Genomic DNA, 23,261 nt, shown 5'->3' on the forward strand with positions numbered 1-23,261 from the left:
AAAAGAGCGCCCCCTTGAAACTGTTTTAACAGAGACATTGTAATGTAATATTTGTGTTTGTCTTTACTTACAAAGCTCTTAGCTATAGTACAACTTCAGGTGTGTGGCGTTCCAGGTACGAGGGATCGCCCCTCCTTCCAGCGTCTCCAAGCGATAGGCTACGTTCCCGAGTGCCTCGGTTATTCTGAACGGTCCAGTCCACTTGGGTGATAGCTTATTCTCTATCTCGTACTGGTGGGCCTTCCTCATCACCAGATTGCCTTCTCTAAACTGCCTTGGCATCACCTTTGAGTTGTACCTTCGCTCGACCCTTCTCTTCACCGCCTCAGCCTTCAGCCTTGCCTCCTCCCTGACTTCGTCCAGCAGATCCAGGTTCAGCCTTCTCTCTTCATTCGAGTCTTCCTCTACAAAGTTCTGGAATCTCGGCGAGCTCTCCTGAATCTCGACTGGAATCATGGCATCACACCCATAGACCAAGCTAAACGGGGTCTCATGGGTTCCTGACTGCTCGGTGGTGTGGTACGCCCAAACTATACGGGGAACCTCCTCAGCCCAACTTCCCTTGGCTTTCTCGAGCCTTCTCTTCAAACCTCTCAGCAACACCCGATTAGCTGATTCCACCTGGCCATTCGTCTGAGGGTGCTCGACGGATGCAAACACTTGCGAATTCCAACCCCTTCACAAAGCTTCTTCAACAGGTGGCTCGCAAACTGAGTCCCATTATCTGATACCAGGCGCTTAGGCACTCCAAACCGGCACACAATGTTCTTCCATACAAAGCCTTCGATCTTGTGCGCGGTGATCTGGGCCACTGGTTCTGCTTCAATCCATTTGGTGAAGTACTCAATCGCCACTACCAAGTACTTCATCTGCCTGATCGCCAGTGGAAAAGGTCCCAGGATGTCAATCCCCCAAGTATGAAACGGCCAAGGGCTATAGATCGACTTCAACTCCTCGGGAGGTGCCTTATGCCAATCGGCGTGCTGCTGGCACTGTTTGCAGCATTGGGCATACTTCTTGCAATCTTCTCTCATGGATGGCCAATAGTAGCCTGCACGGAGAGTCCTCGCGGCCAGAGCTCGACCCCCGACGTGACTTCCACATATTCCTTCGTGGAGCTCTGCCATAACTCTCGTGCACTTCTCGCCGTGTATACATTCCAGGAGTGGGTGAGTGAACCCAAACCTGTACAGATCGCCATCAATCAGTGTATACTTGCTGGAATTTTTCTTTACCTTCCTAGCTTCTGTTGGATCTAGCGGGAGGAGGCCATCCGCCAGGCACCGCTTGTACTGTGTTATCCAAGTGTCTGGCTCATGGGTGGCGCAGACCTGCATCACGTCCACCTTCTCTCCTCGACAAGCTCTAACTCTCGGCGATCTCAGAGTTTCTTGCGTCAAAGACTTATGGCTTCTCGCTGCTCTCTCCGTCGACCTGCTTATCTGAAGGACCAGGTGATCTGCTACAAATGCCCTCGGCGTCTTGAATCACTGTCCTCTGCCTACCCCCCTTGCCTGAGCTGGCGAGCTTAGCAAGCAAGTCAGCTCGGGCATTCTGCTCTCGGGGTACATGCACTACTTCAAAAGAGACAAAGGAACTCTTCAATTCCTGCACATACGCCAAGTAAGCCGCCATTTGTGGATCTTTAGCCTGGAACTCGCCTGTTACTTGTCCTGTGACTAGCAGCGAGTCACTCTTAGCCATCAGCACCCTAGCTCCCATCTCCTTGGCCAGCAGAATCCCGGCGATCAGCGCCTCATACTCTGCTTGATTGTTGCTGGCTTTGAAGGCGAATCTCAACGATTGTTCGATCAGCACGCCGTTGGGTCCTTCCAATATGACTCCAGCACCGCTACCCTGCTGGTTCGATGATCCATCCACCGAGAGTACCCAACGGAAGTCATCTCCTTCCACCCTCTTCGCCTCCGATGAGAGCTCGACTACGAAATCTGCAAAGACCTGCCCCTTGATCGGGCCTCGGGGCTCATATTTAATGTCAAATTCTGACAATTCGACTGCCCACTTCACCATTCTTCCTGCAACGTCAGGTTTCTTTAAGACCTTCTGGATGGGCAGGTCAGTCATCACCAGTATCGTGAAGCTGTGGAAGTAGTGGCGCAACCTCCTCGCCGAAAACACCACAGCCAGCGCAGCCTTCTCCAGGGCCTGATATCTCATTTCTGGGCCCTGCAACACCTTGCTCACAAAATAGATAGGCTTCTGAGCCTGATCATGGTCCTGGGCGAGCACCGCGCTCACTGCCCTCTCAGTCACAGCAAAATACAATCTGAGAGGGATTCCCGCCAGTGGTTTGCACAGAACCGGCGGGCTCGCCAGATATTCCTTCAGCTTGACGAAAGCTTCCTCGCATTCTTTCGTCCAAGCGAACTTGTTATTGCGCCGCAGACATTGGAAATAGGGATGTCCCTTTTCTCCGCTCGCTGAAACGAAGCGAGATAGGGCTGCCATCCGACCTGTCAGCTGCTGGACTTCTTTCACTGTAGCCGGGCTTCTCATTGCTAAGATGGCGGCACACTTGTCCGGATTGGCTTCTATTCCTCTTTCGGTCAAGAGGAAACCCAAAAATTTTCCAGCCTCCACGCCAAAAATGCATTTCTCCGGGTTGAGCTTCAACTTGAACCTGGCGATCGTCGCGAACAATTCTTCCAAGTCTGCAACGTGCTTGCTTTTCTCCTGCGAGGTCACGACCATGTCATCGACGTAAGCTTGCACGTTCCTTCCCAGCATTGGTGCAAGTACTCGATCCATCAGCCTCTGGTACGTGGCCCCCGCATTCTTCAGCCCAAACGGCATCACCTTATAGCAGTAGCACGACCTCTCCGTCATGAAGGCTGTTTTTTCTTCATCCATGGGATGCATCTTGATCTGATTATAGCCCGAGAAGGCATCCAGGAAACTCAGCAGCTTGCACCCCGCAGCACTATCAACCAGGGCATCAATGCTTGGTAAAGGATACGAATCCTTTGGGCAAGCCTTATTCAGATCGGTGAAATCGACGCACATGCGCCATTTCCCGTTGCTCTTCTTCACCAACACGACATTTGCCAACCACTCAGGGTACTGGACTTCCCTGATGTGGCCTGCAGCGAGGAGTTTCTGGGTCTCATCCTTGATCGCCTGCCTCCTCTCTTCATTGAATTTCCTCCTTCTTTGCCGCACCGGTCTCACCATGTTGTCCATCGCCAGATGATGGCACAAGAAGTCGGGATCGATTCCGGGCATGTCCGAAGCGGACCAGGCAAACGCGTCCAGATGCCGCTCAATCACCTTGGCGATCTGGTCCTGGAGATCGACCTCCAGAGATCTTCCGAGCTTGAAAACCTTCCCCCCGATCTCCTTCTCGAGCCACTGCTCGACGGGTTTGGGCCTGGATTCTCTGGCGGCCACCGCCTTGGCGATTCCCAGCCCCCTTGTTTCCTCCGGGCGATTCCGCGCCTCTTCTTCCTCCAGTCCAGCATTCCTCTCCCCCAGCTCAGCATCTACCATCTCTACGTCCCTTCCGGCGGTGGGGTGGTTGTAACATAGCTAACTGATCTTTTATTTCTCAGGCTATTTTCATAGCACTTTTTCGCTTCCTTCTGATCAGACTTTATCGTGATCACCACCCCTTCCATCGACGGCAGCTTCACCTTCATGTGCCGAGTCGATGGAATTGCGCCTATCCTGTTAAGAGTGGGCCTTCCCAGCAGGATGTTATATGCTGAAGGGGCGTTTACGATGAGGTACTTGATTTTCTCCGTCCTCGACCCAGCCTCATCGGTAAACGTGGTTCTCAGCTCAATGTACCCCCTGACCTCCACCTGGTCGCCAGCGAACCCATACAAGCACCCTCCATAGGGCCTTAGCTGGTCAAGGGGCAATTCCAACTGCGTGAAAGTCGGCCAGAACATCACGTCTGCCGAACTTCCTTGGTCCACCAGAACTCGGTGGACCTTCCTCCCCGCCGTGATCAACGAGATAACAATGGGATCGTTGTCATGAGGCACAACGTCCCGAAGATCCTGCTTGGTGAACGTAATGTCCACTTCGGGCGAGTGATCTTCAAACATGTCCACTGACATCACCGATCGCGCGTACTTTTTCCTCTGCGACGCGGTGCATCCACCACCTGAGAAACCCCCTGCAATGGTGTGGATTTCCCCATGGATAGGCATCTCGTGTTGCTGGGCTTCTCCACCTGCCGGCTGGGAACTCGACGCTCCTCCGGTCCTTCTGTCCAGCAGATAATCGTTTAGGAACCCGCTCTTAACCAGATCGTCGAGCTGGTATCCTAAAGACAAACACGAGTCTAGGTTGTGGCCAAAGCACTGGTGAAACTCGCACCAGACGTCCGGCTTCGACCCTAGCACCTTGTCGCCCACCTTCTCGGGCGCCTTCAACCTAGCAGATATGTTAGGGATAGCAATCAGGTCCGCTAGTCCCATGACGAATTTGTGCTTAGGCGGGCGATTGTATTCCCGGCGTGCTGGTTGTTGGCGTGCCGGCGGTTGGCGCGCTTGGCTTCTCCCCTTATTTCTCCTATCGTAAGGATAGCGAGTCCTTTGGTCCTTTCTGGCCGCCGCTGCCGTTTCCAGCACCCTCTGCGGCTGGATCCTGGTCTGGGCGCGTGGCCTGGCGGGAGCCACGCTGCCTCTCTTCTCGGCGACTTCACTCTCGTCGGCGATGTGGGCCACCGCAAGTCGCCTGACCTCAGCAAACGTTGCTGGATGAGCCCTGATCAAGGCCTCGCAGAATGGCCCTGGCTGCACGCCCTTCTTGAAGGCATAGACCAGCATTTCTTCATCCTTGGCCGGCGATCTGACCATCTGCGCTTCGAAGCGATTGAGGTAGTCTCTGAGGGACTCCCCATGGTACTGCCTTATATCAAACAGATCATAGGACACTCTGGGCGGTGCCTTGTTCACGATATACTGCTCGACAAAGATCTTCGAGAATTGTTGAAAATTAGTTATATGGCCATTAGGCAGGCTCACAAACCACTCCATCGCCGTTCCCTGGAGCGTGCTCACGAACATCTTACAATAGACGGCGTCCGACCCTCCTGACAGCATCATCTGTGTGTGGAACGTGGTCAGATGAGCCTCTGGATCCCCCACGCCAGTAAAGACAGCTTTAACCGGGACCACGCTCGTGGGAATTGGCGTGTCGGTAATCGCCTGAATGAAAGGCATTGGGAAAACACGAGGTGGCGTCGACGGTGCCACCTCTTCAGCGGAAGAACGAACCTGCTGCTCCTGGAGAGCTCGACGTAGCTCCTCAGCTACCTTGCTGAGCTCCTCGTTTCTGGCGCGAGAGGCGACCAGGTCTTCATGTATCCTTGCCTGCTCGACGCGCGAGGCTTCTACAGTGGCCTGCAATGAGCGCATCATTTCTGCCATCTGCGCCATGGTCATGGCGGCGTCGCCTTCGGCTGCGACGGGAGCCATGGGACTGGAACGATTGCTTCTCATCTTTCTCATTAACTTCAGCGAACCACAGGAATACAGCAAATGACACTTCAACCACGATCGAATCAGCGATCAACCGGAGAAAACTCAAGAAACTGCGCAAGAACTTCAAGAACACCGCAAACCTTCGAAGAAAATCGCAGCTTCACCCAAAAACCACTGTTTCCCCGCGAACCAAACAACCAAACGAAAGAACTCGAATCCACCGATCGAAAAGCCAAACGAACGGTTTAAAATACAAACTTCACCGAACGAAACTCAAAGAAACCAAGAACGACAGTTGCACCAGCACACAACCGCGCAGGAAACCTCGAAAACCTCCACGAACTCACGCTGTGGATGGGAGCACGTTTTACACGGCCCCACGGTGGGCGCCTGATGATCCTGCCTGTTGACCGGAGCGCTGGAGAATGCCTCATCAAAGGATCGACGTGCGCGCCGCTTCTCACCTCTGTTCCTCCTCTGGATCTGTCTCAAGAACCTGCAAAGAAACGATACGGCGCCGCTGCGGCCGATCACACTCCGACGCTCAAGTCAGTGACGGTATCACCAAATACTAAGAACTGGAACCGTGCAACTCTCTCTCACCAACAGCTCTGTCACTAGCAAGCGTAAAGTGTATGAACTGAACGTGCGTACCTTAGAAAATCCGTTAAGAACTCTTATATACCTGGTGGTTTTCTCTCTCCTGGCAGTTACAGACTTGGACACGTGGCTTGTATCCAACTGTACACGTGCCATCATCTGGAGGCTCCCTGACTTGGCGCTGCTTCTACTCTCATTTTGGCTAAGTTGCCTATGCATGGTACTGCCCAGTGCATAGCTAACTCAGGAGTGCGATCTCTACTGAAACTGGCGAGGGAGGGCCTTCATACACCTTCCCTGTGGTCTCGCCGGCCGCCTTCATAATCTGCTTCTCCTTTAACCTCGGCGATGTGCTTGTTCTTGGCGATCTCCAATTGCCTAGTCGCCTGAGTCTGCATCTGGCGACTTCGTCCCCAACCTGGCGATCGCCTAATCTGGTAAGCTGGAGATCAGAACACGCCAACTTAACTATCGGCGACTACACATGCCTCCCGACTTCCTTCCCAACTGTCAACCCGGCGCCTTGTCAACACGCCTATACTGTAGCAAGATGCCACGTCATCACACCCGACCACCAGGGCGGTACAATAACCTTGGCTTTATTGATTGTCATTTCAAAACATAAAGCTACTGGAAATTTTCTTCTACGGAATTTAAATGGTATACTTGTATATGAAGGAATCAAATTCATTCGCGAAATGAAGATTTTATCACCAATATTTGATCATGTTAGAACTGCTCCACAAATAACATTCTTCTTCAAATCAATAACTTGCAACCTTGTTCTATTACAAAGACCATTGTCTTGATCAATATTTCTCAAAAGCATAATAGGCACGCCAACTTTCAAACGAAGGCGATGATTTGGTATCCCTGAACAATTTATCTCATTTAAGAACTCAGACGTGAACACCTTCAATTTCGTGATTTTCATCTGATTGGCAAGGTGTGTTCGAGCTAATATATGTTATTTCTATTAGAATATATGGCTTTAAACTAGATGGGGGGTGAATTGTTTAAAGAGAGTTTTCGCAATCTTTTAAGCCTGGAATGAAATTACTTCAAGAATACCTTGATTTAGAAATCAGTTTTTCAAAACACAAAGCTTAAAGAACTGCACCAGCAAAACAATCGGTTGTTTATACCAGTAAACAAATAACAAAACTGAAATTAAAGAGTTAGGGATAGAGAAAATGTACACAGATGTTTATACTGGTTCACTCCAAACCCAGAGCTACATTCAGTCTTCTCATAAACCTCTGAGGAAATCCACTAAGCAATCACACCTTGATCACTTACACCACAACCAAGAAATTGACTTTGATCCCCTCAAGACACACACTTCTCTTGGCCAATACACCAACACTAAGATTGCTGATCTTGATCCCCTCAAGAACACACAGCAAATCTCAGCAAACACACAAACAAAACTTGTTCAACAGAGTACAAGGATTACACTTGTTACAGAAGATAATCTGAAATCAATACAAGCATAATCCTATTCCACACACTTTGATCAATCACAACCTCTAAGCAATCTCAGCTTCTGAATAGTATTGAATGTATTGAATGTTTGCTCATTTACTGTCCTTATGGTAGCATAGTTAACACACCCTTTTGAATAGTCAACAATATTCTCATGTAATAAAGTTCTCCACATCCATGTTGTACATGGGTTAGTCTACCAATGTTGTAACTTTTCTTCCTCAATTTCCATTGTCTCTGTTTAGCAATCCATACAAACTTGGTTGGAAATTTACCATATGTCAAGTTCCTTCCATTAGCATATTTTTTGTTTGCCTCAAACCAAGCTAAAACATGGTCTGCATAGATTCATTATTTTGCAATGATTCATGAAGATTATCATCATCCTTAAACAAAATTGGTTGTTGCTTTGACAAATGAAATGATAACCTTTGTACAGTTGGTCATCTATGATGTATATCAAAACCAAAAGTTCGCCAAACAGCTTCACATGGAGATAAGTATCTAGAATCATTGATTTCGTCAACATCTGTTTTCTCTCCATCTTTTGTAGTACCATTACAAATTTTCATCGTAGCCCTGTCAGGACCTTTGTTGACATATTTGAAAAGATATTTGATTGAATTTGACTTGTTGCAATATTTTGTATTCACATGTGCTTGATACCTCATAAAAAGATGGGGACTATATGGAACAACATTTCTGTTATCCATTTGGATACCATTTTTTTCCACAAAAATTTCAGTATTGTGACGTTTATACATTGGATATCCATATTCATCAATAGTAGTTACAATTGTACAATTTTTGGGAAACTACTTTGAACATTTACCTTGTTTCATGTAGGGTGAATTCAATTTAGCGACTCCACATGGTCCATGTATCATGTAGCTTGGAACAACTTTGAACAATTTCGGATACAACTTTGGGTGAGGTAATTCAGCATATATGACATTTTCAATGTCTGTTGCATTATGCAGCTTAATTGATTCATCCAACCATAGTAGTATATGAGCATGTGGTAAACCTCTTTTTTTAAATTCTATGGTGTACATGCCTGGAACAAAAGAAGAAAATATGCCAAATTAATTATGACAGTTTCATCAAGTTTTACTTTGAAGACTCTACAAACAATATCAGGTCTATCTGATGGAGTAAATCCTTTTGGTCCAAGAACATCATGAATTTCAGGCCAATTGACATTGCATGTTATTGTTATGAACAAATCAGGATAACTAAATTTTTTACAAATTGCCATAGCATCTTGACAATGGTTGAACATGTAACACATTACACCAATAAAAGATGAAGGCAAAACAATGTGTCTACCAACACAAGAAGGATCAGTTTCTCCCCTATTAATTACTTCTTGTAGGCCATTCAAAATTTCAGACCAAATTAATTTCTGGTTTGACCCAATGAAAGACAAATGTTGTGCTTCAATCATGGTATAACAATCCACCAGAAATTGTTGAAACAGCCTATGTGCATGTACTATGTTACCAACCTCACAATGTCTTTCTTGAATTCGGAATGCAATAAATTCCCTCAAATAAACACGAATTATTTTTCTACTTTCATTACTGGTACTTCCAGTTTTACCTAGTGATCATTATGGTCTGCTTTTATGTGACGCATGTACATTATAGTCTGAATGAAAGTGCTTATTTGATTGAGAATTCGAGCTAATACGTGCTGAGATGCCACTGGTTCTTTATCCCTGTAATTATCATCAAGGAAATCAGGATTTTCCAAAAGAATGTGTAGTGGACCAGAGCGCGTAGAGCTCAGTTCTCATAAATCAAATATCGGTGTCTACAACAAGCAGGTCAGCTCGGCCGTTGGGTCGAGAACAAGGGGCTACATGCTGGAGCTCAGATATGTCCATATTATCTCTCGTTCATGCATTGGTATAATCTTCCACATATGAGGCCTGGTAGGTCTGAAAGTGTGTTAAATGGGCCTAGGGGTGCATATAGTGCATTTGGGTCTAGTATAAGTAAAACGTACTCTGTCAACTTAAGTCCAAGTGCGTTAGGGTTTGATAGAACATTGGCATACAAGATATGTAATGGCATATGCATGGTACAGTAACACGTAAAAGCATGTAAATGTGCTTTAAAACAGTTTTGATCATGGGGAGCGATACCCAAGTGGGTAGTCAGGTGGTTATTCTGTTAAGATTTGATACACTCCTAGGAGATAAGATTCTGCGCAACTGTTCTGTTAAGATTACACACTCTGAAGCAGGATCTTCTCCCATTGAATATGTCCTTACTTGAGATAAGATTCTCATAACAGAAGTTGTTACTGCAAGAGGTAACCTAGCGACACTCTATAAAAGGGACTCAAGATCCCTGGTTACGGTACACTTTTCTAATGCTTGGATAACACATTATTAAGCATTAAATTAGATACTTCTTGTTTATTATAGCCCTGTACTGACTTGATCGTCGCGACTGGTCGTCAGGGCGCCCTTTGTCTTAACAAGAACAACATCCAAACATTGAGAAAAGCACGAGTTTCACCACGAGGGAGACGGAGTCTGAGGTCACCTACAGAAGTCTACTGGCGACCAAATCAACCGACAAGAACTGAATGTATCCACTTCTTGGTGGTGAAGCAGTTTGATTTGAATAAAAACAATTCTGAGAATTATTAGTGTCCTAATTTGTGTACAGTTTATATAATTTCTTACTTCTCAAAGCACTTTTATCATCAATCATTCTTTCAACTCAAGCTTCTCAACAGAGTCATCCATTATTTTTTATGTCCTACCTGCACCTATCCACTCTAAAATTGAGACAAGATTCAATAAGTTACGTTTAAAAATAATTAAGGAAAGAGCAAAAAAAGCCTACATTTTGTAAGAAAGTTATTCTGACTTGTGAAACCAACACAAGAACACAAGGATCCTTGGCATTTGAGTGGTGAAGTTATAGTATTGATTATTTGAGGGATCCATTGCTCCTGTCCTGCTTTCATTTCAGATAGCATTTATTAAGTTGACAGTACGATTCCATCACAATGTTTTTCAATGCAAAATCATAAATATGTTTGTGAATCAGATGTTTGCTTCACACCTCAATATTAGTTACTGGGTGGGGACTATCAGTAACTCAATTCATTCACTGCTTAATCGTATTAAATAATAATACAAAAAAATACCTGAAAACATTAAAAGGAAAAGGAATGCGGTGAACGTGGATCGAACACGTGACCTTCAGATCTTCAGTCTGACGCTCTCCCAACTGTGCTATCCCCGCAACTACATATGTTTTTTTATCATTTCTTTATTTATTTGTGTACCTTAGTTATTTTATCAAGAATGAAAAACTGACACCGAAGAAAAATCTTTCTTCTGTTAACATGCATAAACTGAACAACATGGAGAGCTAATTATGCAAAGTAAATAATTTCTAGAGTCAATTTAACAATCAATTTTTTATAAAATTTGGAAATAATTTAAAAACGTTTTTTTTTCTCCTGTATTATTTTGTGAACATGTGGGTCACCATAATCAATTTTTTATGCATACAATTCATTAGATTTCTAACCTCAAAAAATATGAATTTTAGGATAATTTGTTTCTTTTAACATATTTGTTGGTGTGTGTAAAATTGAATTAGATATTATTTTTAAAATTTTGTATATTTTCTTTCAGTGGAAGATTACTATAAAGTTCTTTGCTATGGAAAAAGTTCAAATCTACAGATTAAGATAATGAAGTGTGTATTCTTTTGTATATTTTTCTCTTTTAGTAAATTTCTAAAAGTCTCCATCTTCACCACTCTTACATAGTCCAGTGTTATTCTCCCTTTGTCCTACTTTGTGTTGGATTGATAACCTTAAGAAAAAATTAAGTTTCGGATACTTTTGGCTTGTTTGTTCTAATATACTTTCTTAAGTACGTGTAATTCAGTTGTACGTTGTGTCATTTATTTTCGTTTTTGTATTACCCGATGGCCGAGAGGCCGAATGGTCAACAAGGCCCGAATAAACCTAAATGTACTACCGGATGGTCAAGAGGCCGAATGATTGACAAGACAGAATAAACCTAAGAACAAACAATAAATACATGATTAACTGTAATTAAACCGGTTTAGTTATAAACTATGATTAAGGCACAATTGGGCCCTTGTCTGAAATCCAAGAGCAGACCCATAACAGTTGAGGCTCATCCCAAAGTTATAAATACTAAAGGAGACCCAGCGTCAAAGGTAATCTTTCACTCTTAACTCATCGGCATATTGTACTCGGACTAACTTGAGCGCCGGAGCGCCTTCGCAGGTACCCCACCCCACCGTTCTTAAAGAAGGACTTGCAAGACGGAGAGACGCCGAACATAGGAGCCGCGAGGACGAGAAGACGGAAGCTACAGGAGTCATTCTGAGAGGAACCCGACCTTGTAAGAACATTTTTTGCGCCCACCGTGGGGCCAGGATGAAATCCTTTAGAATGTCCACATGGTAACAATGAGGAATATGATAGGCAATGACAGGAATACGTAAGGAGGACTATAAACCAACCCAAGAAGATACCTCTCGGCCAAGGTCGATTCACCCAAGTGAATCCCTGCCGAGAGCGCGTTAAAGAAACCGCTCGGCCAAGGTTGATTCACCCAAATGAATCCCTGCCTAGAGCACGTTAAAAGAAAACCACTCGATCAAGGTAGATTCACCCATGAATCCCTTCCGAGAGTGCGTCAAAGAAACCTCTCGGCCAAGGAAGAATTCACTTACGTGAATCCCTGTCGAGAGACTGTCAAAGAAAACCTCTCGGCCAAGATCGATTCACCCAAGTGAATCCTCGCCGAGAGTGCGTTAAGGAAACCGCTCGGCCAAGGTCGATTCACCCAAATGAATCCCTGCCGAGAGCACGTTAAAAGAAAACCACTCGGTCAAGGTCAATTCACCCATGAATCCCTTCCGAGAGTGCGTCAAAGAAACCTCTCGGCCAAGGAAGAATTCACTTACGTCAATACCTATCGAGAGACTGTCAAAGAAAACCTCTCGGCCAAGGTCGATTCACCCAAATGAATCCCTGCCAAGAGCACATTAAAGAAACCTCTCGGCCAAGGTCGATTCACCCAAGTGAATCCTTGTCAAGAGTGCATAAAAGAAACTACTCGGCCAAGGTCGATTCACCCAAATGAATCCCTGCCGAGAGCACGTTAAAAGAAAATCACTCGGTCAAGGTCGATTCACCTATGAATCCGTTCCGAGAATGCGTCAAAGAAACCTCTCAGCCAAGGAAGAATTCACTTACGTGAATCCTTGTCGAGAGACTGTCAAAGAAAACCTCTTGGCCAAGGTCGATTCACCCAAATGAATCCCTATCGAAAGCATATTAAAGAAATCTCTCGGCCAAGGTCGATTCACCCAATTGAATTCGTGCAATTCTTCCTCAAGTGATTTTACTTTAGGTGCAAGAAAATTATTCACATTTTGCAGTTTAGAACAGATAACGGCCAGCCTATTTGCCTCATCATGAGTTTCTTTAAAAGCTGCAAGCAATTGATCATAGTTGTCAGATTCCATAGAAAACTCACTAATCGAATCAAATATTGATTCTTCATCCTTTATCATGAAGCACAAATTTGTTTCTTCACTTCCTGTTGAGGAGCTGCTGGTTGAAGACACTTCATTGTCTTCCCAAGAGATGTAAGCTCTTCTCCCCTTACTTCTTTCAACCTTCTTGATGGTTGATTTTTCCTTTATTTGAGTGTTTGGACAATCACTCTTTATGTGTCCCGTTTTACCACATCCAAAGCAGCTATAGTTAGAAGAATTTAATTCATTAGGTTTAGTATACCTTCTTTTCTGTTGTGGCCTATCCCTGCCTTTCTGCTTTAAGAATCTGCTGAATCTCAGTCCACTTGCTGCCTTTCTTCCTTTCTGTCCTATCCACTTGCTTTCAATGTCAGTCCTTTAGTTTTGTTTTCCACAGTTTCTTGTTCTTCCAGCCTTTTGAGCTCCAGCTCATGCTCCATCAATTTTCCAAACAGTGCAGCAGTGGACAGCTTTGACATATCACAACTTTTTGATATGGCAGTCACTTTGGGTTGCCAACTTCTATCAAGGAACTTTAGCACCTTTATATTGAGTTCCTCTTTGTCAAATACCTTTCCCAGTCCAGTAAGATGATTCACAATGTGGGTGAACCTTTTTTGTACATCAACAATGTTCTCTTCAGGTTGCATCCTGAACAGTTCATACTCTGTGCCTTCATGAGTAACTTCCAAGACTTCCCACATCTACTTAGCCGAACTGCATTGAGATATTCTGAAGAATTAATCCATTGTTAATGACGAAGTTATGATGTTCTTGGTTACAAGATCATATTGAGCCTTCTTCTTTTCACTCTCACTCCATTCAGATCTTGGTTTTGCCACTTCTTCATCTTTGACAACCTGCATTGGCACATAGGGTCCATGGACCACGACCTCCCAAATACTCGAGTCAATAGATTCCATGAAAATTTTCATTCTTATTTTCCAAAAAGCATAATTCATTCAACTAAACATAGGAGGTCTATTGATAGACAAACCTTCAGCAAAAAGCACTTTAAACTCAGACATATTGCTAACAAACTTGAGTAAAATACAAGTCCTAGCTCCTGATACCAATTGTTGGGTTCAATAATGTCAAAGTTCAAGAGGGGGTGAATTGAGCTTTTAAAACCTTTCGCACAGATTTGATCTTTTTGCAAAACAGAGGAAAAGAATCTATTTATTTAGCAATGAACAGATTTATTTTTATTCTGCTTAGTGTATTAAGACAGTTATACAGTTGTGAGATTTTGTGATATTAAGCAAGTTGATCAGCTAGCAATGTTCACAATAATTTCTATGGAATAAAATGAAACAGCAGAATCAATACAATACAATTCTTGAAAACACAGTTGACATTTTGATTAAACATGTCAATTGATTGAGTTAACTTTCTCTGAACAACGAACTCCAATTATGTTTAACAACCCATACAGTGTTTCAAAAAAGTTTTAAATTGGTTTTCCAGAAAACAAGAACAATATGAATAAACCCAGAATGAACAAATTCAATTTTAATTGAACAAGTTTATTTTTTTGACAAATCAACAAACAAAACAGTAAATGAGTGCAGAGATCAAGAGAGATTTGAACACAATGAGATTATACTGGTTCACTCAATTGAGCTACATCCAGTCTCACCTAATCCAAGGTGAAATCCACTAAAAAACAATTCAAAACACTTACACAACCACTTTTCTTGAATCCTACAAGAACATGACACACCTTGCTGAAAAACACTATTCCAACACACACAACTCTTCAAGAAACCCTATCATGAAGTGTTTTACAATCACACTTTATAAGGAATTGAAAGAGGAAACGAATACATTCGGTATGAGAGTGCAGAAATCTATCTTAGACCAGTAGATTAGATTGCACACACTGTGACAACACCTCCAACCAAGCTTTAGAACCAAGCAAGAAAAGGAACAATTTTTTGTTTTGAAAATCCTTCAAGAACACGTACTTATTCAATGCAAAAAAAATCAATCTCTATTGTAAAACTTGTTTTCTCAACGTTAATTTCAAGTCTGAAACAACTCTCCTTTTATAAGAAACATTTTATAACAGACTTTCAAAAAATAGTTAAAGCAGTTATAAAATGAACAGATTGAAAATAAAATGAACATGTTTGTTTTTTATAGCAGTGAGAGATTTTGTTAGATGTAGGAGACTTAATCAAACTCCCTGGTGCAAAGATAAAGCTGTGAAAACCCTTTTAAGAAAACATGGCACCAGACTAAAAAGAATCTATTCATTTACAGAATAACATATTCATTTTCAAAATGATAACAAAAACTTTTTAACAAATGAAACACAGTCGTTTTGATGCAATGAAGACATAGTCAAGATACTTGATGCATAAAACATGATTTTCAATAAAAAAATAATCAAGGCACCAGTTTAAGAAAAGAACTTATTCATTTAAAGAAGAACATATTTATTTTCTATGCAGTAAAGGATATTTTTACAATACATGTGAAAAACATTTTCATAAGACTTGTGCTTGCTCTTATCACATGGTCATGGGTTAAGAGGTGGATTACCCAGCAAAAAGCCCACTTTAAACAACCTCTAATCTATACCTAAGACATCCTTAAAGCAAATACACACAATAAGCAAAAATTACACATTTGGCTTCATTAAACACTTTGTCTTGAAGGGGCAGCATTCATCTTCAACAAATTAACCCAAGTAAATCTGTGTGGAGAGCACATTAAAACAAAACATCTAGGTCAAGGTCAATTCACCCGTGAATCCCTGCCGAGAGCGCGTCAAAGAACCCTCTCGACAAAGGTAGAATTCACCTATGTGAATCCCTACCGAGAGTTTGATAGGAAACCTCTCGGCGAAGGTAGAATTCACCTATGTGAATCCCTGCCAAGAGTCCAAAAAGAAAACCTCTTGGCAAAGGTAAAACTCACCTATGTGAATCCCTACCGAGAGTTCGATAAGAAACCTCTTAGTGAAGATAGAATTCACCTACGTGAATCCCTGCCGAGAGTTCGATAAGAAACCTCTTGGCAAAGGTAGAATTCACCTACGCGAATCCCTGCCAAGAGTCTGTAAAAAAAAAAAAACTCTTGGGGAATGTAGAATTCATCAACGGGAATCCCTGCAGAGAGAATGTAAAGAAAACTTCTTGGCGAAGATAGAATTCACCTACGTGAATCCCTGTCGAGAGTCCGATAAGAAACCTCTTGGCAAAGGTTGAATTCACCTACGTGAATCCCTGCCAAGAGTCCGTAAAAGAAAACCTCTTGGCGAAGGTAGAATTCACATACGTGAATCCCTGCCAGGAGTCCGATAAGAAACCTCTTGGCGAAGGTAGAATTCACCTATGTGAATCTCTACCGAGAGTCCGTAAAAAAAAAACCACTTGGCTAAGGTAGAATTCACCTACGTGAATCCCTACCAAGAGTCCGATAAGAAAACCTCTTGGCGAAGGTAGAATTCACCTTTGTGAATCTCTGCCGAGAGTTCGATAAGAAACCTCTTGGCGAAGGTAGAATTCACCTATGTGAATCCCTACCGAGAGTTCGATAAGAAACCTCTTGGCGAAGGTAGAATTCACCTACATGAATCCCTACCGAGAGCCCAATAAGAAACCTCTTGGCGAAGGTAGAATTCACCTATGTCAATCCTGCTGAAAGTCCGATAAGAAACCTCTTGGCGAAGGTAGAATTCACCTATGTGAAACCTTGCCGAGAGTCCGATGAGAAACCACTTGGCGAAGGTAGAATTCACTTACGTGAATCCCTGCCAAGAGAACGTAAAAGAAAACCTCTTCGCGGAGGTAGAATTCACCTACGTCAATCCCTCCCGAGTGTCCGTAAGAAAAACCTCTTTGCTAAGGTAGAATTCACCTGCGTGAATCCCTGCCAAGAGTCCGATAAGAAACACCTTGGCGAAGCGGAGAGTTCGTAAAAAAAACCTCTTGGCCAAGGTAGAATTCACCTACGTGAATCTCTGCAAAGAGTCCGATAAGAAAACCTCTTGGCCAAGGTAGAATTCACCTATGTGAATCCCTGCCGAGAGTTTGAGAAGAAACATCTTGGCGAAGGTAGAATTCACCTATGTGGATCCCTGCTGTTAGTCTGATAAGAAACCTCTTGGCGAAGGTAGAATTCACCTACGTGAATCCCTATCAAGAGTCCAATAAGAAAGCTTTTGGCGAAGGTAGAATTCACTTACGTGAATCCCTGCCGAGTGTTTGTAAAAGAAAACCTCTTCGCGAAGGTAGAAGTCACCTGTGAATCCCTACCGAGAGTTCGATAAGAAACCTCTTGGCGAAGGTAGAATTCACCTACGTGAATCCCTGCGGAGAGTCCGTAAAAAAAAACCTCTTGGCTAAGGTAGAATTCACCTACGTGAATCCTTACCAAGAGTTCGATAAGAAAACCTCTTGGCGAAGGTAGAATTCACCAAAGTGAATCTCTGCCGAGAGTCCGATAAGAAACCTCTTGGCGAAGGTAGAATTCACCTTTGTGAATCCCTGCCGAGAGTCCAATAAGAAACCTCTTGGCGAAGGTAGAATTCACCTACGTGAATGTTTGCCGAGAGTCCGTAAAAGAAAACCTCTTGGCGAAGGTAGAAGTCACCAGTGAATCCCTGTCGAGAGTCTGATAAGAAACCTCTTGGCGAAGGTAGAATTTCCCTACATGAATCCCTGCCAAGAGTCCGTAAAAGAAAATCTCTTGGCGAAGGTAGAATTCACCTATGTGAATCCTGCCGAGAGTCCGATAAGAAACCTCTTGGTGAAGGTAGAATTCACCTACGTGAATCCCTGTCAAGAGTCCGATAAGAAACCTCTTGGTGAAGGTAGAATTCACCTACGTCAACCTTTTCCAAGAGTCCGATAAGAAACCTCTTGGCGAAGGTAGAAGTCACCTACGTGAATCCTTGCCGAGAGTCCAATAAGAAACCTCTTGACGAAGGTAGAATTCACCTATGTGAATCCCTGCCGAGAGTCCGATAAGAAACCTCTTGGCGAAGATAGAATTTACATACGTGAATCCCTGCCGAGAGTCCATAAAAGAAAATCTCTTGGCGAAGGTAGAATTCACCTACGTTGATCCCTGCCGAGAGTCCGTAAAAGAAAACCTTTTGGCGAAAGTAGAATTCACCTACATGAATCCCTGCCGAGAGTCCGTAAAATAAAACCTCTTGGCGAAGGTAGAATTCGCCTACGTGAATCCCTGCCGAGAGTCTGTGAAAGAAACCTCTTGGCGAAGTTAGAATTCACCTATATGAATCCCTGAGTTCGATAAGAAACCTCTTGGCGAAGGTAGAATTCACCTACGTGAATCCCTACCGAGAGTCCGTAAAAGAAAACCTCTTGGCAACGGTAGAATTCGCCTTTGTGAATCCCTACCGAGAATCCGATAAGAAACCTCTTGGCGAAGGTAGAATTCACCTCTGTGAATCCCTGCCAGAGTCCGATAAAAAACATCTACCCAAAGATAAAGCAATTTTTCTATTATAGACTCCACGTTACATTTTAATATATCCACTTGTGCCTGGGGGCAAATGTATTACCGAATGGTTGAGAGGCCGAATGGTCAACAAGGCCAAATAAACCTAAATGTACTACCGGATGGGCTAGAGGCCGAATGGTCGACAAGGCCGAATAAACCTAAGAACAAACAATAAACTCATTATTAACTGTAATTAAACTAGTTTAGTTATAAACTATGATTAAGGCACAATTGGGCCCTCGTCTGAAATCCAAGAGCAGGCCCATAACAGTTGAGGCCCATCCTAAAGTTATAAATACTAATGGAGACCCAACGTCAAAGGTTCACTCTTAACTCATCCGCATATTGTACGCGGACTAACTTGAGCATCGGATCACCTTCGCAGGTACCCCACCCTGCCGTTCTTCAAGAAGGACTTGCAAGACGGAGAGATGCCGAACATAGGAGCCGCGAGGACGAGACGACGGAAGCTACATGAGTCATTCTGAGAGGAACCCGACCTTGTAAGAACAGTTTTCACAAGTAATTATTTTAGTTTGTTTCTTGTAATCTTAATTCTTTATTTTTGATCTATTTTTAATAATATTTTCTATTTTCTCATTTTATTAAAGAAATTTAAATTTTTAATGTAGATTTATACAATGAAATTTGATATGTTATTTTTGTTACTGTACTGGACCAGACATCGGATCTTAGCACCTGTGTGGAGCAGGTCGGCTCGGTGGTCTGGTCGAGATAGTGGGCCCCCAAAGTTGTGTGTGTTGAAATCCGTATATATGAAAGGTCTACTCAGCAAGAAAATGCATGTGGTGTGTATAGTACATTTGAGTCTAGCATAAGCAAATATCCCCTGAAGACGCCAAGGCCTAATAGCGTTAGGGTTTGATCCTGCCTGTTGACCAGAACGCTGGAAACTACCTCGTCAAAGGATCGACGTGTGCACCGCTTCAAGCTTCCGTTCTTCTTCGAGATCCACCTCAAGAACCTGCAAAAGAACAGAGCGGCGCCGCTGCGGCCGATCGCACTCCAACGCCCAAGTCAGTGACAGTACCACCAAATACTAAGAGCAAGAACACTCAAGAAATCTCAAGGAACCGTGCAATGTTCTCTCTCACAGTAAGCTCTAGGACTCGCAAGCGTAAAGAGTGTAATCTGAACGTGCGTACCTCAGAAAGTTCATTGAGAACTCTTATATACCTGGTCACTTTCTCTCTCCTGACAGTTACAGACCTGGACACGTGGCTCGCATCCAGTCGTACACGTGCCATCATCTGAAGCCTCCTTGACTTGGGCGCTGCTTCTGACTCTCCTTTTTGCTAAGTTACTTATGCATGGTTCTGCCCAGTGCATAGCTAACTTAAGAGTGCGATCTTTACTGGAACGGGCGAGTTAGGGTGCTCTCGTACACCTTCCCCGTGGTCTCGCCGGCAGCCTTCATAATCTGCACCACCTTCATCTTCGGCGATGTCCTTGTTCTGGCGATCTCCAATCACTTGGTCGCCTGAGCTCACATCTGGCGACTTCATTTTCAACTGGGCGATCGCCTGGCATGTTGAAGATCGGAGCACGCCAACTTAATAATTGGCGATTACACGAACCACCTGACTTCCTTCCCTTCTGCCACTCTGGCGCCTTATCCACACGCCCTACTCTGTAGCTTGGTGCCACGTCATCACTTCCGACTTCCAGGGCGGTACTTAAGCCCCCCAGTCTTAAGCGAAGACTTGTCCAGCGAAAAGACTGAAAGAGTCACGTTAACACCGGTCTACGTGGCACTGACGCAGAATTCCAAGCGGTTGTACCTTCTGCTTCTCTGACGCTCCACCAAACCCCTCGTCCATCACTCGACACGTGGCTTCATCAACGGTTACCTTCAGTTACCGTTTGCGCTTCCCAAACCCATTTCGAAAAAACTCTTAAACCCATTTTTACTCTACTGTTCCATCACTTTTCTTCGTATTCCCAAACGCTCTCACCTTCTCCTGCGAAAAAAACTCTCTCAGCGCTCTTCAACATTCTGAACCATCATCATCCTTCATCGTCTTCCTGATCATCAAAAGGTACCTACTTTCCTTCTTCTGCTGGTTTTTCTTGCATTTTAACTGATTCGCATCATCCTGTAACTGTCTGGTGCATACGTTGTGGGTTGTTTTTCCATTTCTCCTTTCTCGTTACTTAGGGCTTCGTCTGTCGTTACAACGAACCTTCGTTCGTTCGTCTTTCACCCTTCACCCATGATCGAGTCAGCCTTTGCGAACCCTGATCGTTTCTCCTTTTCTTCTTCCTTTGCAGCTTCGAGAATGACTCGCTCAAAGATCACCCTGAATCCTCCTCCTTCATCGCGAAACCCTTCTTCTCAAGCACTCAACCTGCAACCGCGAGCGCGCGGTGCTTCATCTTCCCAGGCTGAGAGGCCTGCACCCTCCCGCCCGAACCTGGCCCAGGCGACTCCACCTATCACCGGAGGAGCCCCCGTCCCCCCGTTAGACTTCAAAAACCTCTACCCCTGGGCCAACTCGACCCTGTTGAGGGAAACGTCTTCCATGAACACTGCTGGGGCAGTTTTGCGACTGACTAAGGGGGACGAACCTAACCAAACGTTTCATAAGGAGCACGATGAGAAGATGATAGTGCTACCTTGCCCCCCCGACCTGCCCGTTTGTGCTGACGATAAGGCGAGTGCTGACGGGCCCTTCTGCTTCGTCTACACAACACTATTCAAGAAGGTGAAACTGAAGTTTCCCTTTACCCGATTCGAGAGGGAACTCCTCACCGAGCTCAACATTGCCGCCGCCCAGCTTCACCCCAACAGCTGGGCGTTCGTGCGAGCATTCCAAGTGATGTGCGACCACCTGGGGCTGCCCGCATCCGTGGACGTATTTTTGTTTCTCTTCGAAGCCAAGCACCCGGGAGACCGCCTATGGGTTAGCTTGAATGGGATTGCTGGGAGATCGATCTTCTCCATCTTCCAGCAATCCTATAAAGATTGGAAAGGGAGGTTCATCCAAGTGCGCTCCAATGACAAGGACGCCACCCTACTTGACGGCTTCCCCTTGTACTGGGTGGACAAGGGGAAGAAAGAGTCCAAGAGCTGCTTCAGGAGGCCCAGAAGTCCTGATAGCATGGGTGCATTGGACAGAGACCTCTGTCTCTTTTGGAAGAGTGTGGCGGAGGCCAACATCACTTTCCTCACCACCACCCTGATATGCTTCGAATTCTACGAGGACCAACTAGAAATTCGAAGAGGTTAGAACATTTAAACTGTTGTTTCAATACCGCTTTTGCCAATTGCTTCTGGGCGTCTTGTGCGTTGCGCGCAAGACTTTGGTTTTATTTTTCTGCACTCTTTGTCTGCTTCGCTGTTTCATACTGCCTTCGTGCCTTGGCTTTGACTTTGAACTAACCCCTGCATTTTCGCTCTGTGCAGATAACATGTTGGGCCAAGGCAAGCTCGCGGAATTGAGGGCGCTCGCCCGAACCCACGGGTTGGCGACGGGCTCTCAAACAGTGCCCAATTCGGTGGTGGAGAAAGCCATCGTCCACGGACGATCGCCACCTAAGGAACCCGCCGCCCAAAGCAAGAAACTAGTCCTCAAGAGGCCCAAGAGGAAAGCTCCTCAAGTGATTCACGAAGAGAAAGAGGAGGACGACGAGGCCACTAAATATGGCCTTGTCACGAAGAGGAAGAGGGTGGCACCTTCTTCACCACCTGCACCACCCCCTCTTCCCACGTCAACGCCACCATCCACGCCTGCTCCACCTCCATCGCCACCCCCACAAGCTCCTGTTTCACCAGTCCAAGCGATCCCGCTGGCCACTGCGCCACCTGCAGTTGAGGCCCAACAGCCAAATTTCATGGAGGACCCCCCGAGTGCCTCCACACCATATGTATCAGCTGGAGGGGGTCCCCCTTCAAACGCCTCAGCTGCAGAGGTTGCTCCAATCGGGGATGAGGTTGCTCATACCTCGCCGATTCTGATCACTGAATCCCCGATTCCGTCACCACGCCAACAAGCGCCTACTGAAGAACCTGCTAAGGAAGGTGGCGACGAGAACCAACAACAGGCTCCCACAGTGCCTCTACAAGCAGCAAACCTCCCTCTCGAGGTTACAAGGATGTGGGAGCCTCTATCCGCCAAACTGAAGACGATAGCGGAAGACATCCCCGCCATCATAACCAGAGCGGTGGAGAGCTCCACCAGGAGGCTCCAAGACGACCTCTTCACCCTCAAAACCGAGAATAGCACCATCAGGGTCGAGGTGGAGAAGTTGTCTGCCAATCTGACACTCGCGGAGATTGAGCACTCCCGAGTAGAAGACGCAATGAGCACCGAGCTCAGATTGGCGCGCAAGGAGGCCACTGATCTCCGCCATAAGGTGCAGCAACTTGCTCAAGAAAAGATTGAACTGGAGAGCAAGATTGTGCCCTATCGCGTCAAGGTGGCTGACCTGGAGGCTCTTATAAAAACTGACGCCGTCAAGGTGAAGAAACTAGAGCAAAGGTCAGCCGACCGGGAGAAACTCCTTGGACAAGTGGAAAAGGCGAGGGACGACGCCATGGCTGATCTCGCCGAGGCCAACAAAGAGAAGGGGAAGATAGCTGCTGAATTGGGCCAAGTGCAAGCGGAATCCAAGAAGGTTGCTGAAGACCTTCTCCAAGCTCAAGAAACCAACGAACAACTCAAAAAGCAAG

At 45.1% G+C, this 23,261-nt stretch overlaps 1 non-coding gene and 1 pseudogene across 1 annotated transcript; both read right to left on the reverse strand.

The window, feature by feature from the left end:
- Positions 1-7,569: 7,569 nt before the first annotated feature.
- Positions 7,570-13,794, reverse strand: LOC150028712 (uncharacterized; annotated as a pseudogene).
- TRNAF-GAA (transfer RNA phenylalanine (anticodon GAA)) lies at positions 10,732-10,804 on the reverse strand. Its single transcript has one exon. It is a non-coding gene; the product is annotated as a tRNA-Phe (tRNA).
- Positions 13,795-23,261: the final 9,467 nt, after the last annotated feature.

This window comes from Phaseolus vulgaris, chromosome 3 (genome assembly GCF_051622355.1).
Source record: "Phaseolus vulgaris cultivar YP4 chromosome 3, ASM5162235v1, whole genome shotgun sequence".
In the NCBI taxonomy this organism is placed as follows: Eukaryota; Viridiplantae; Streptophyta; class Magnoliopsida; order Fabales; family Fabaceae; genus Phaseolus; species Phaseolus vulgaris.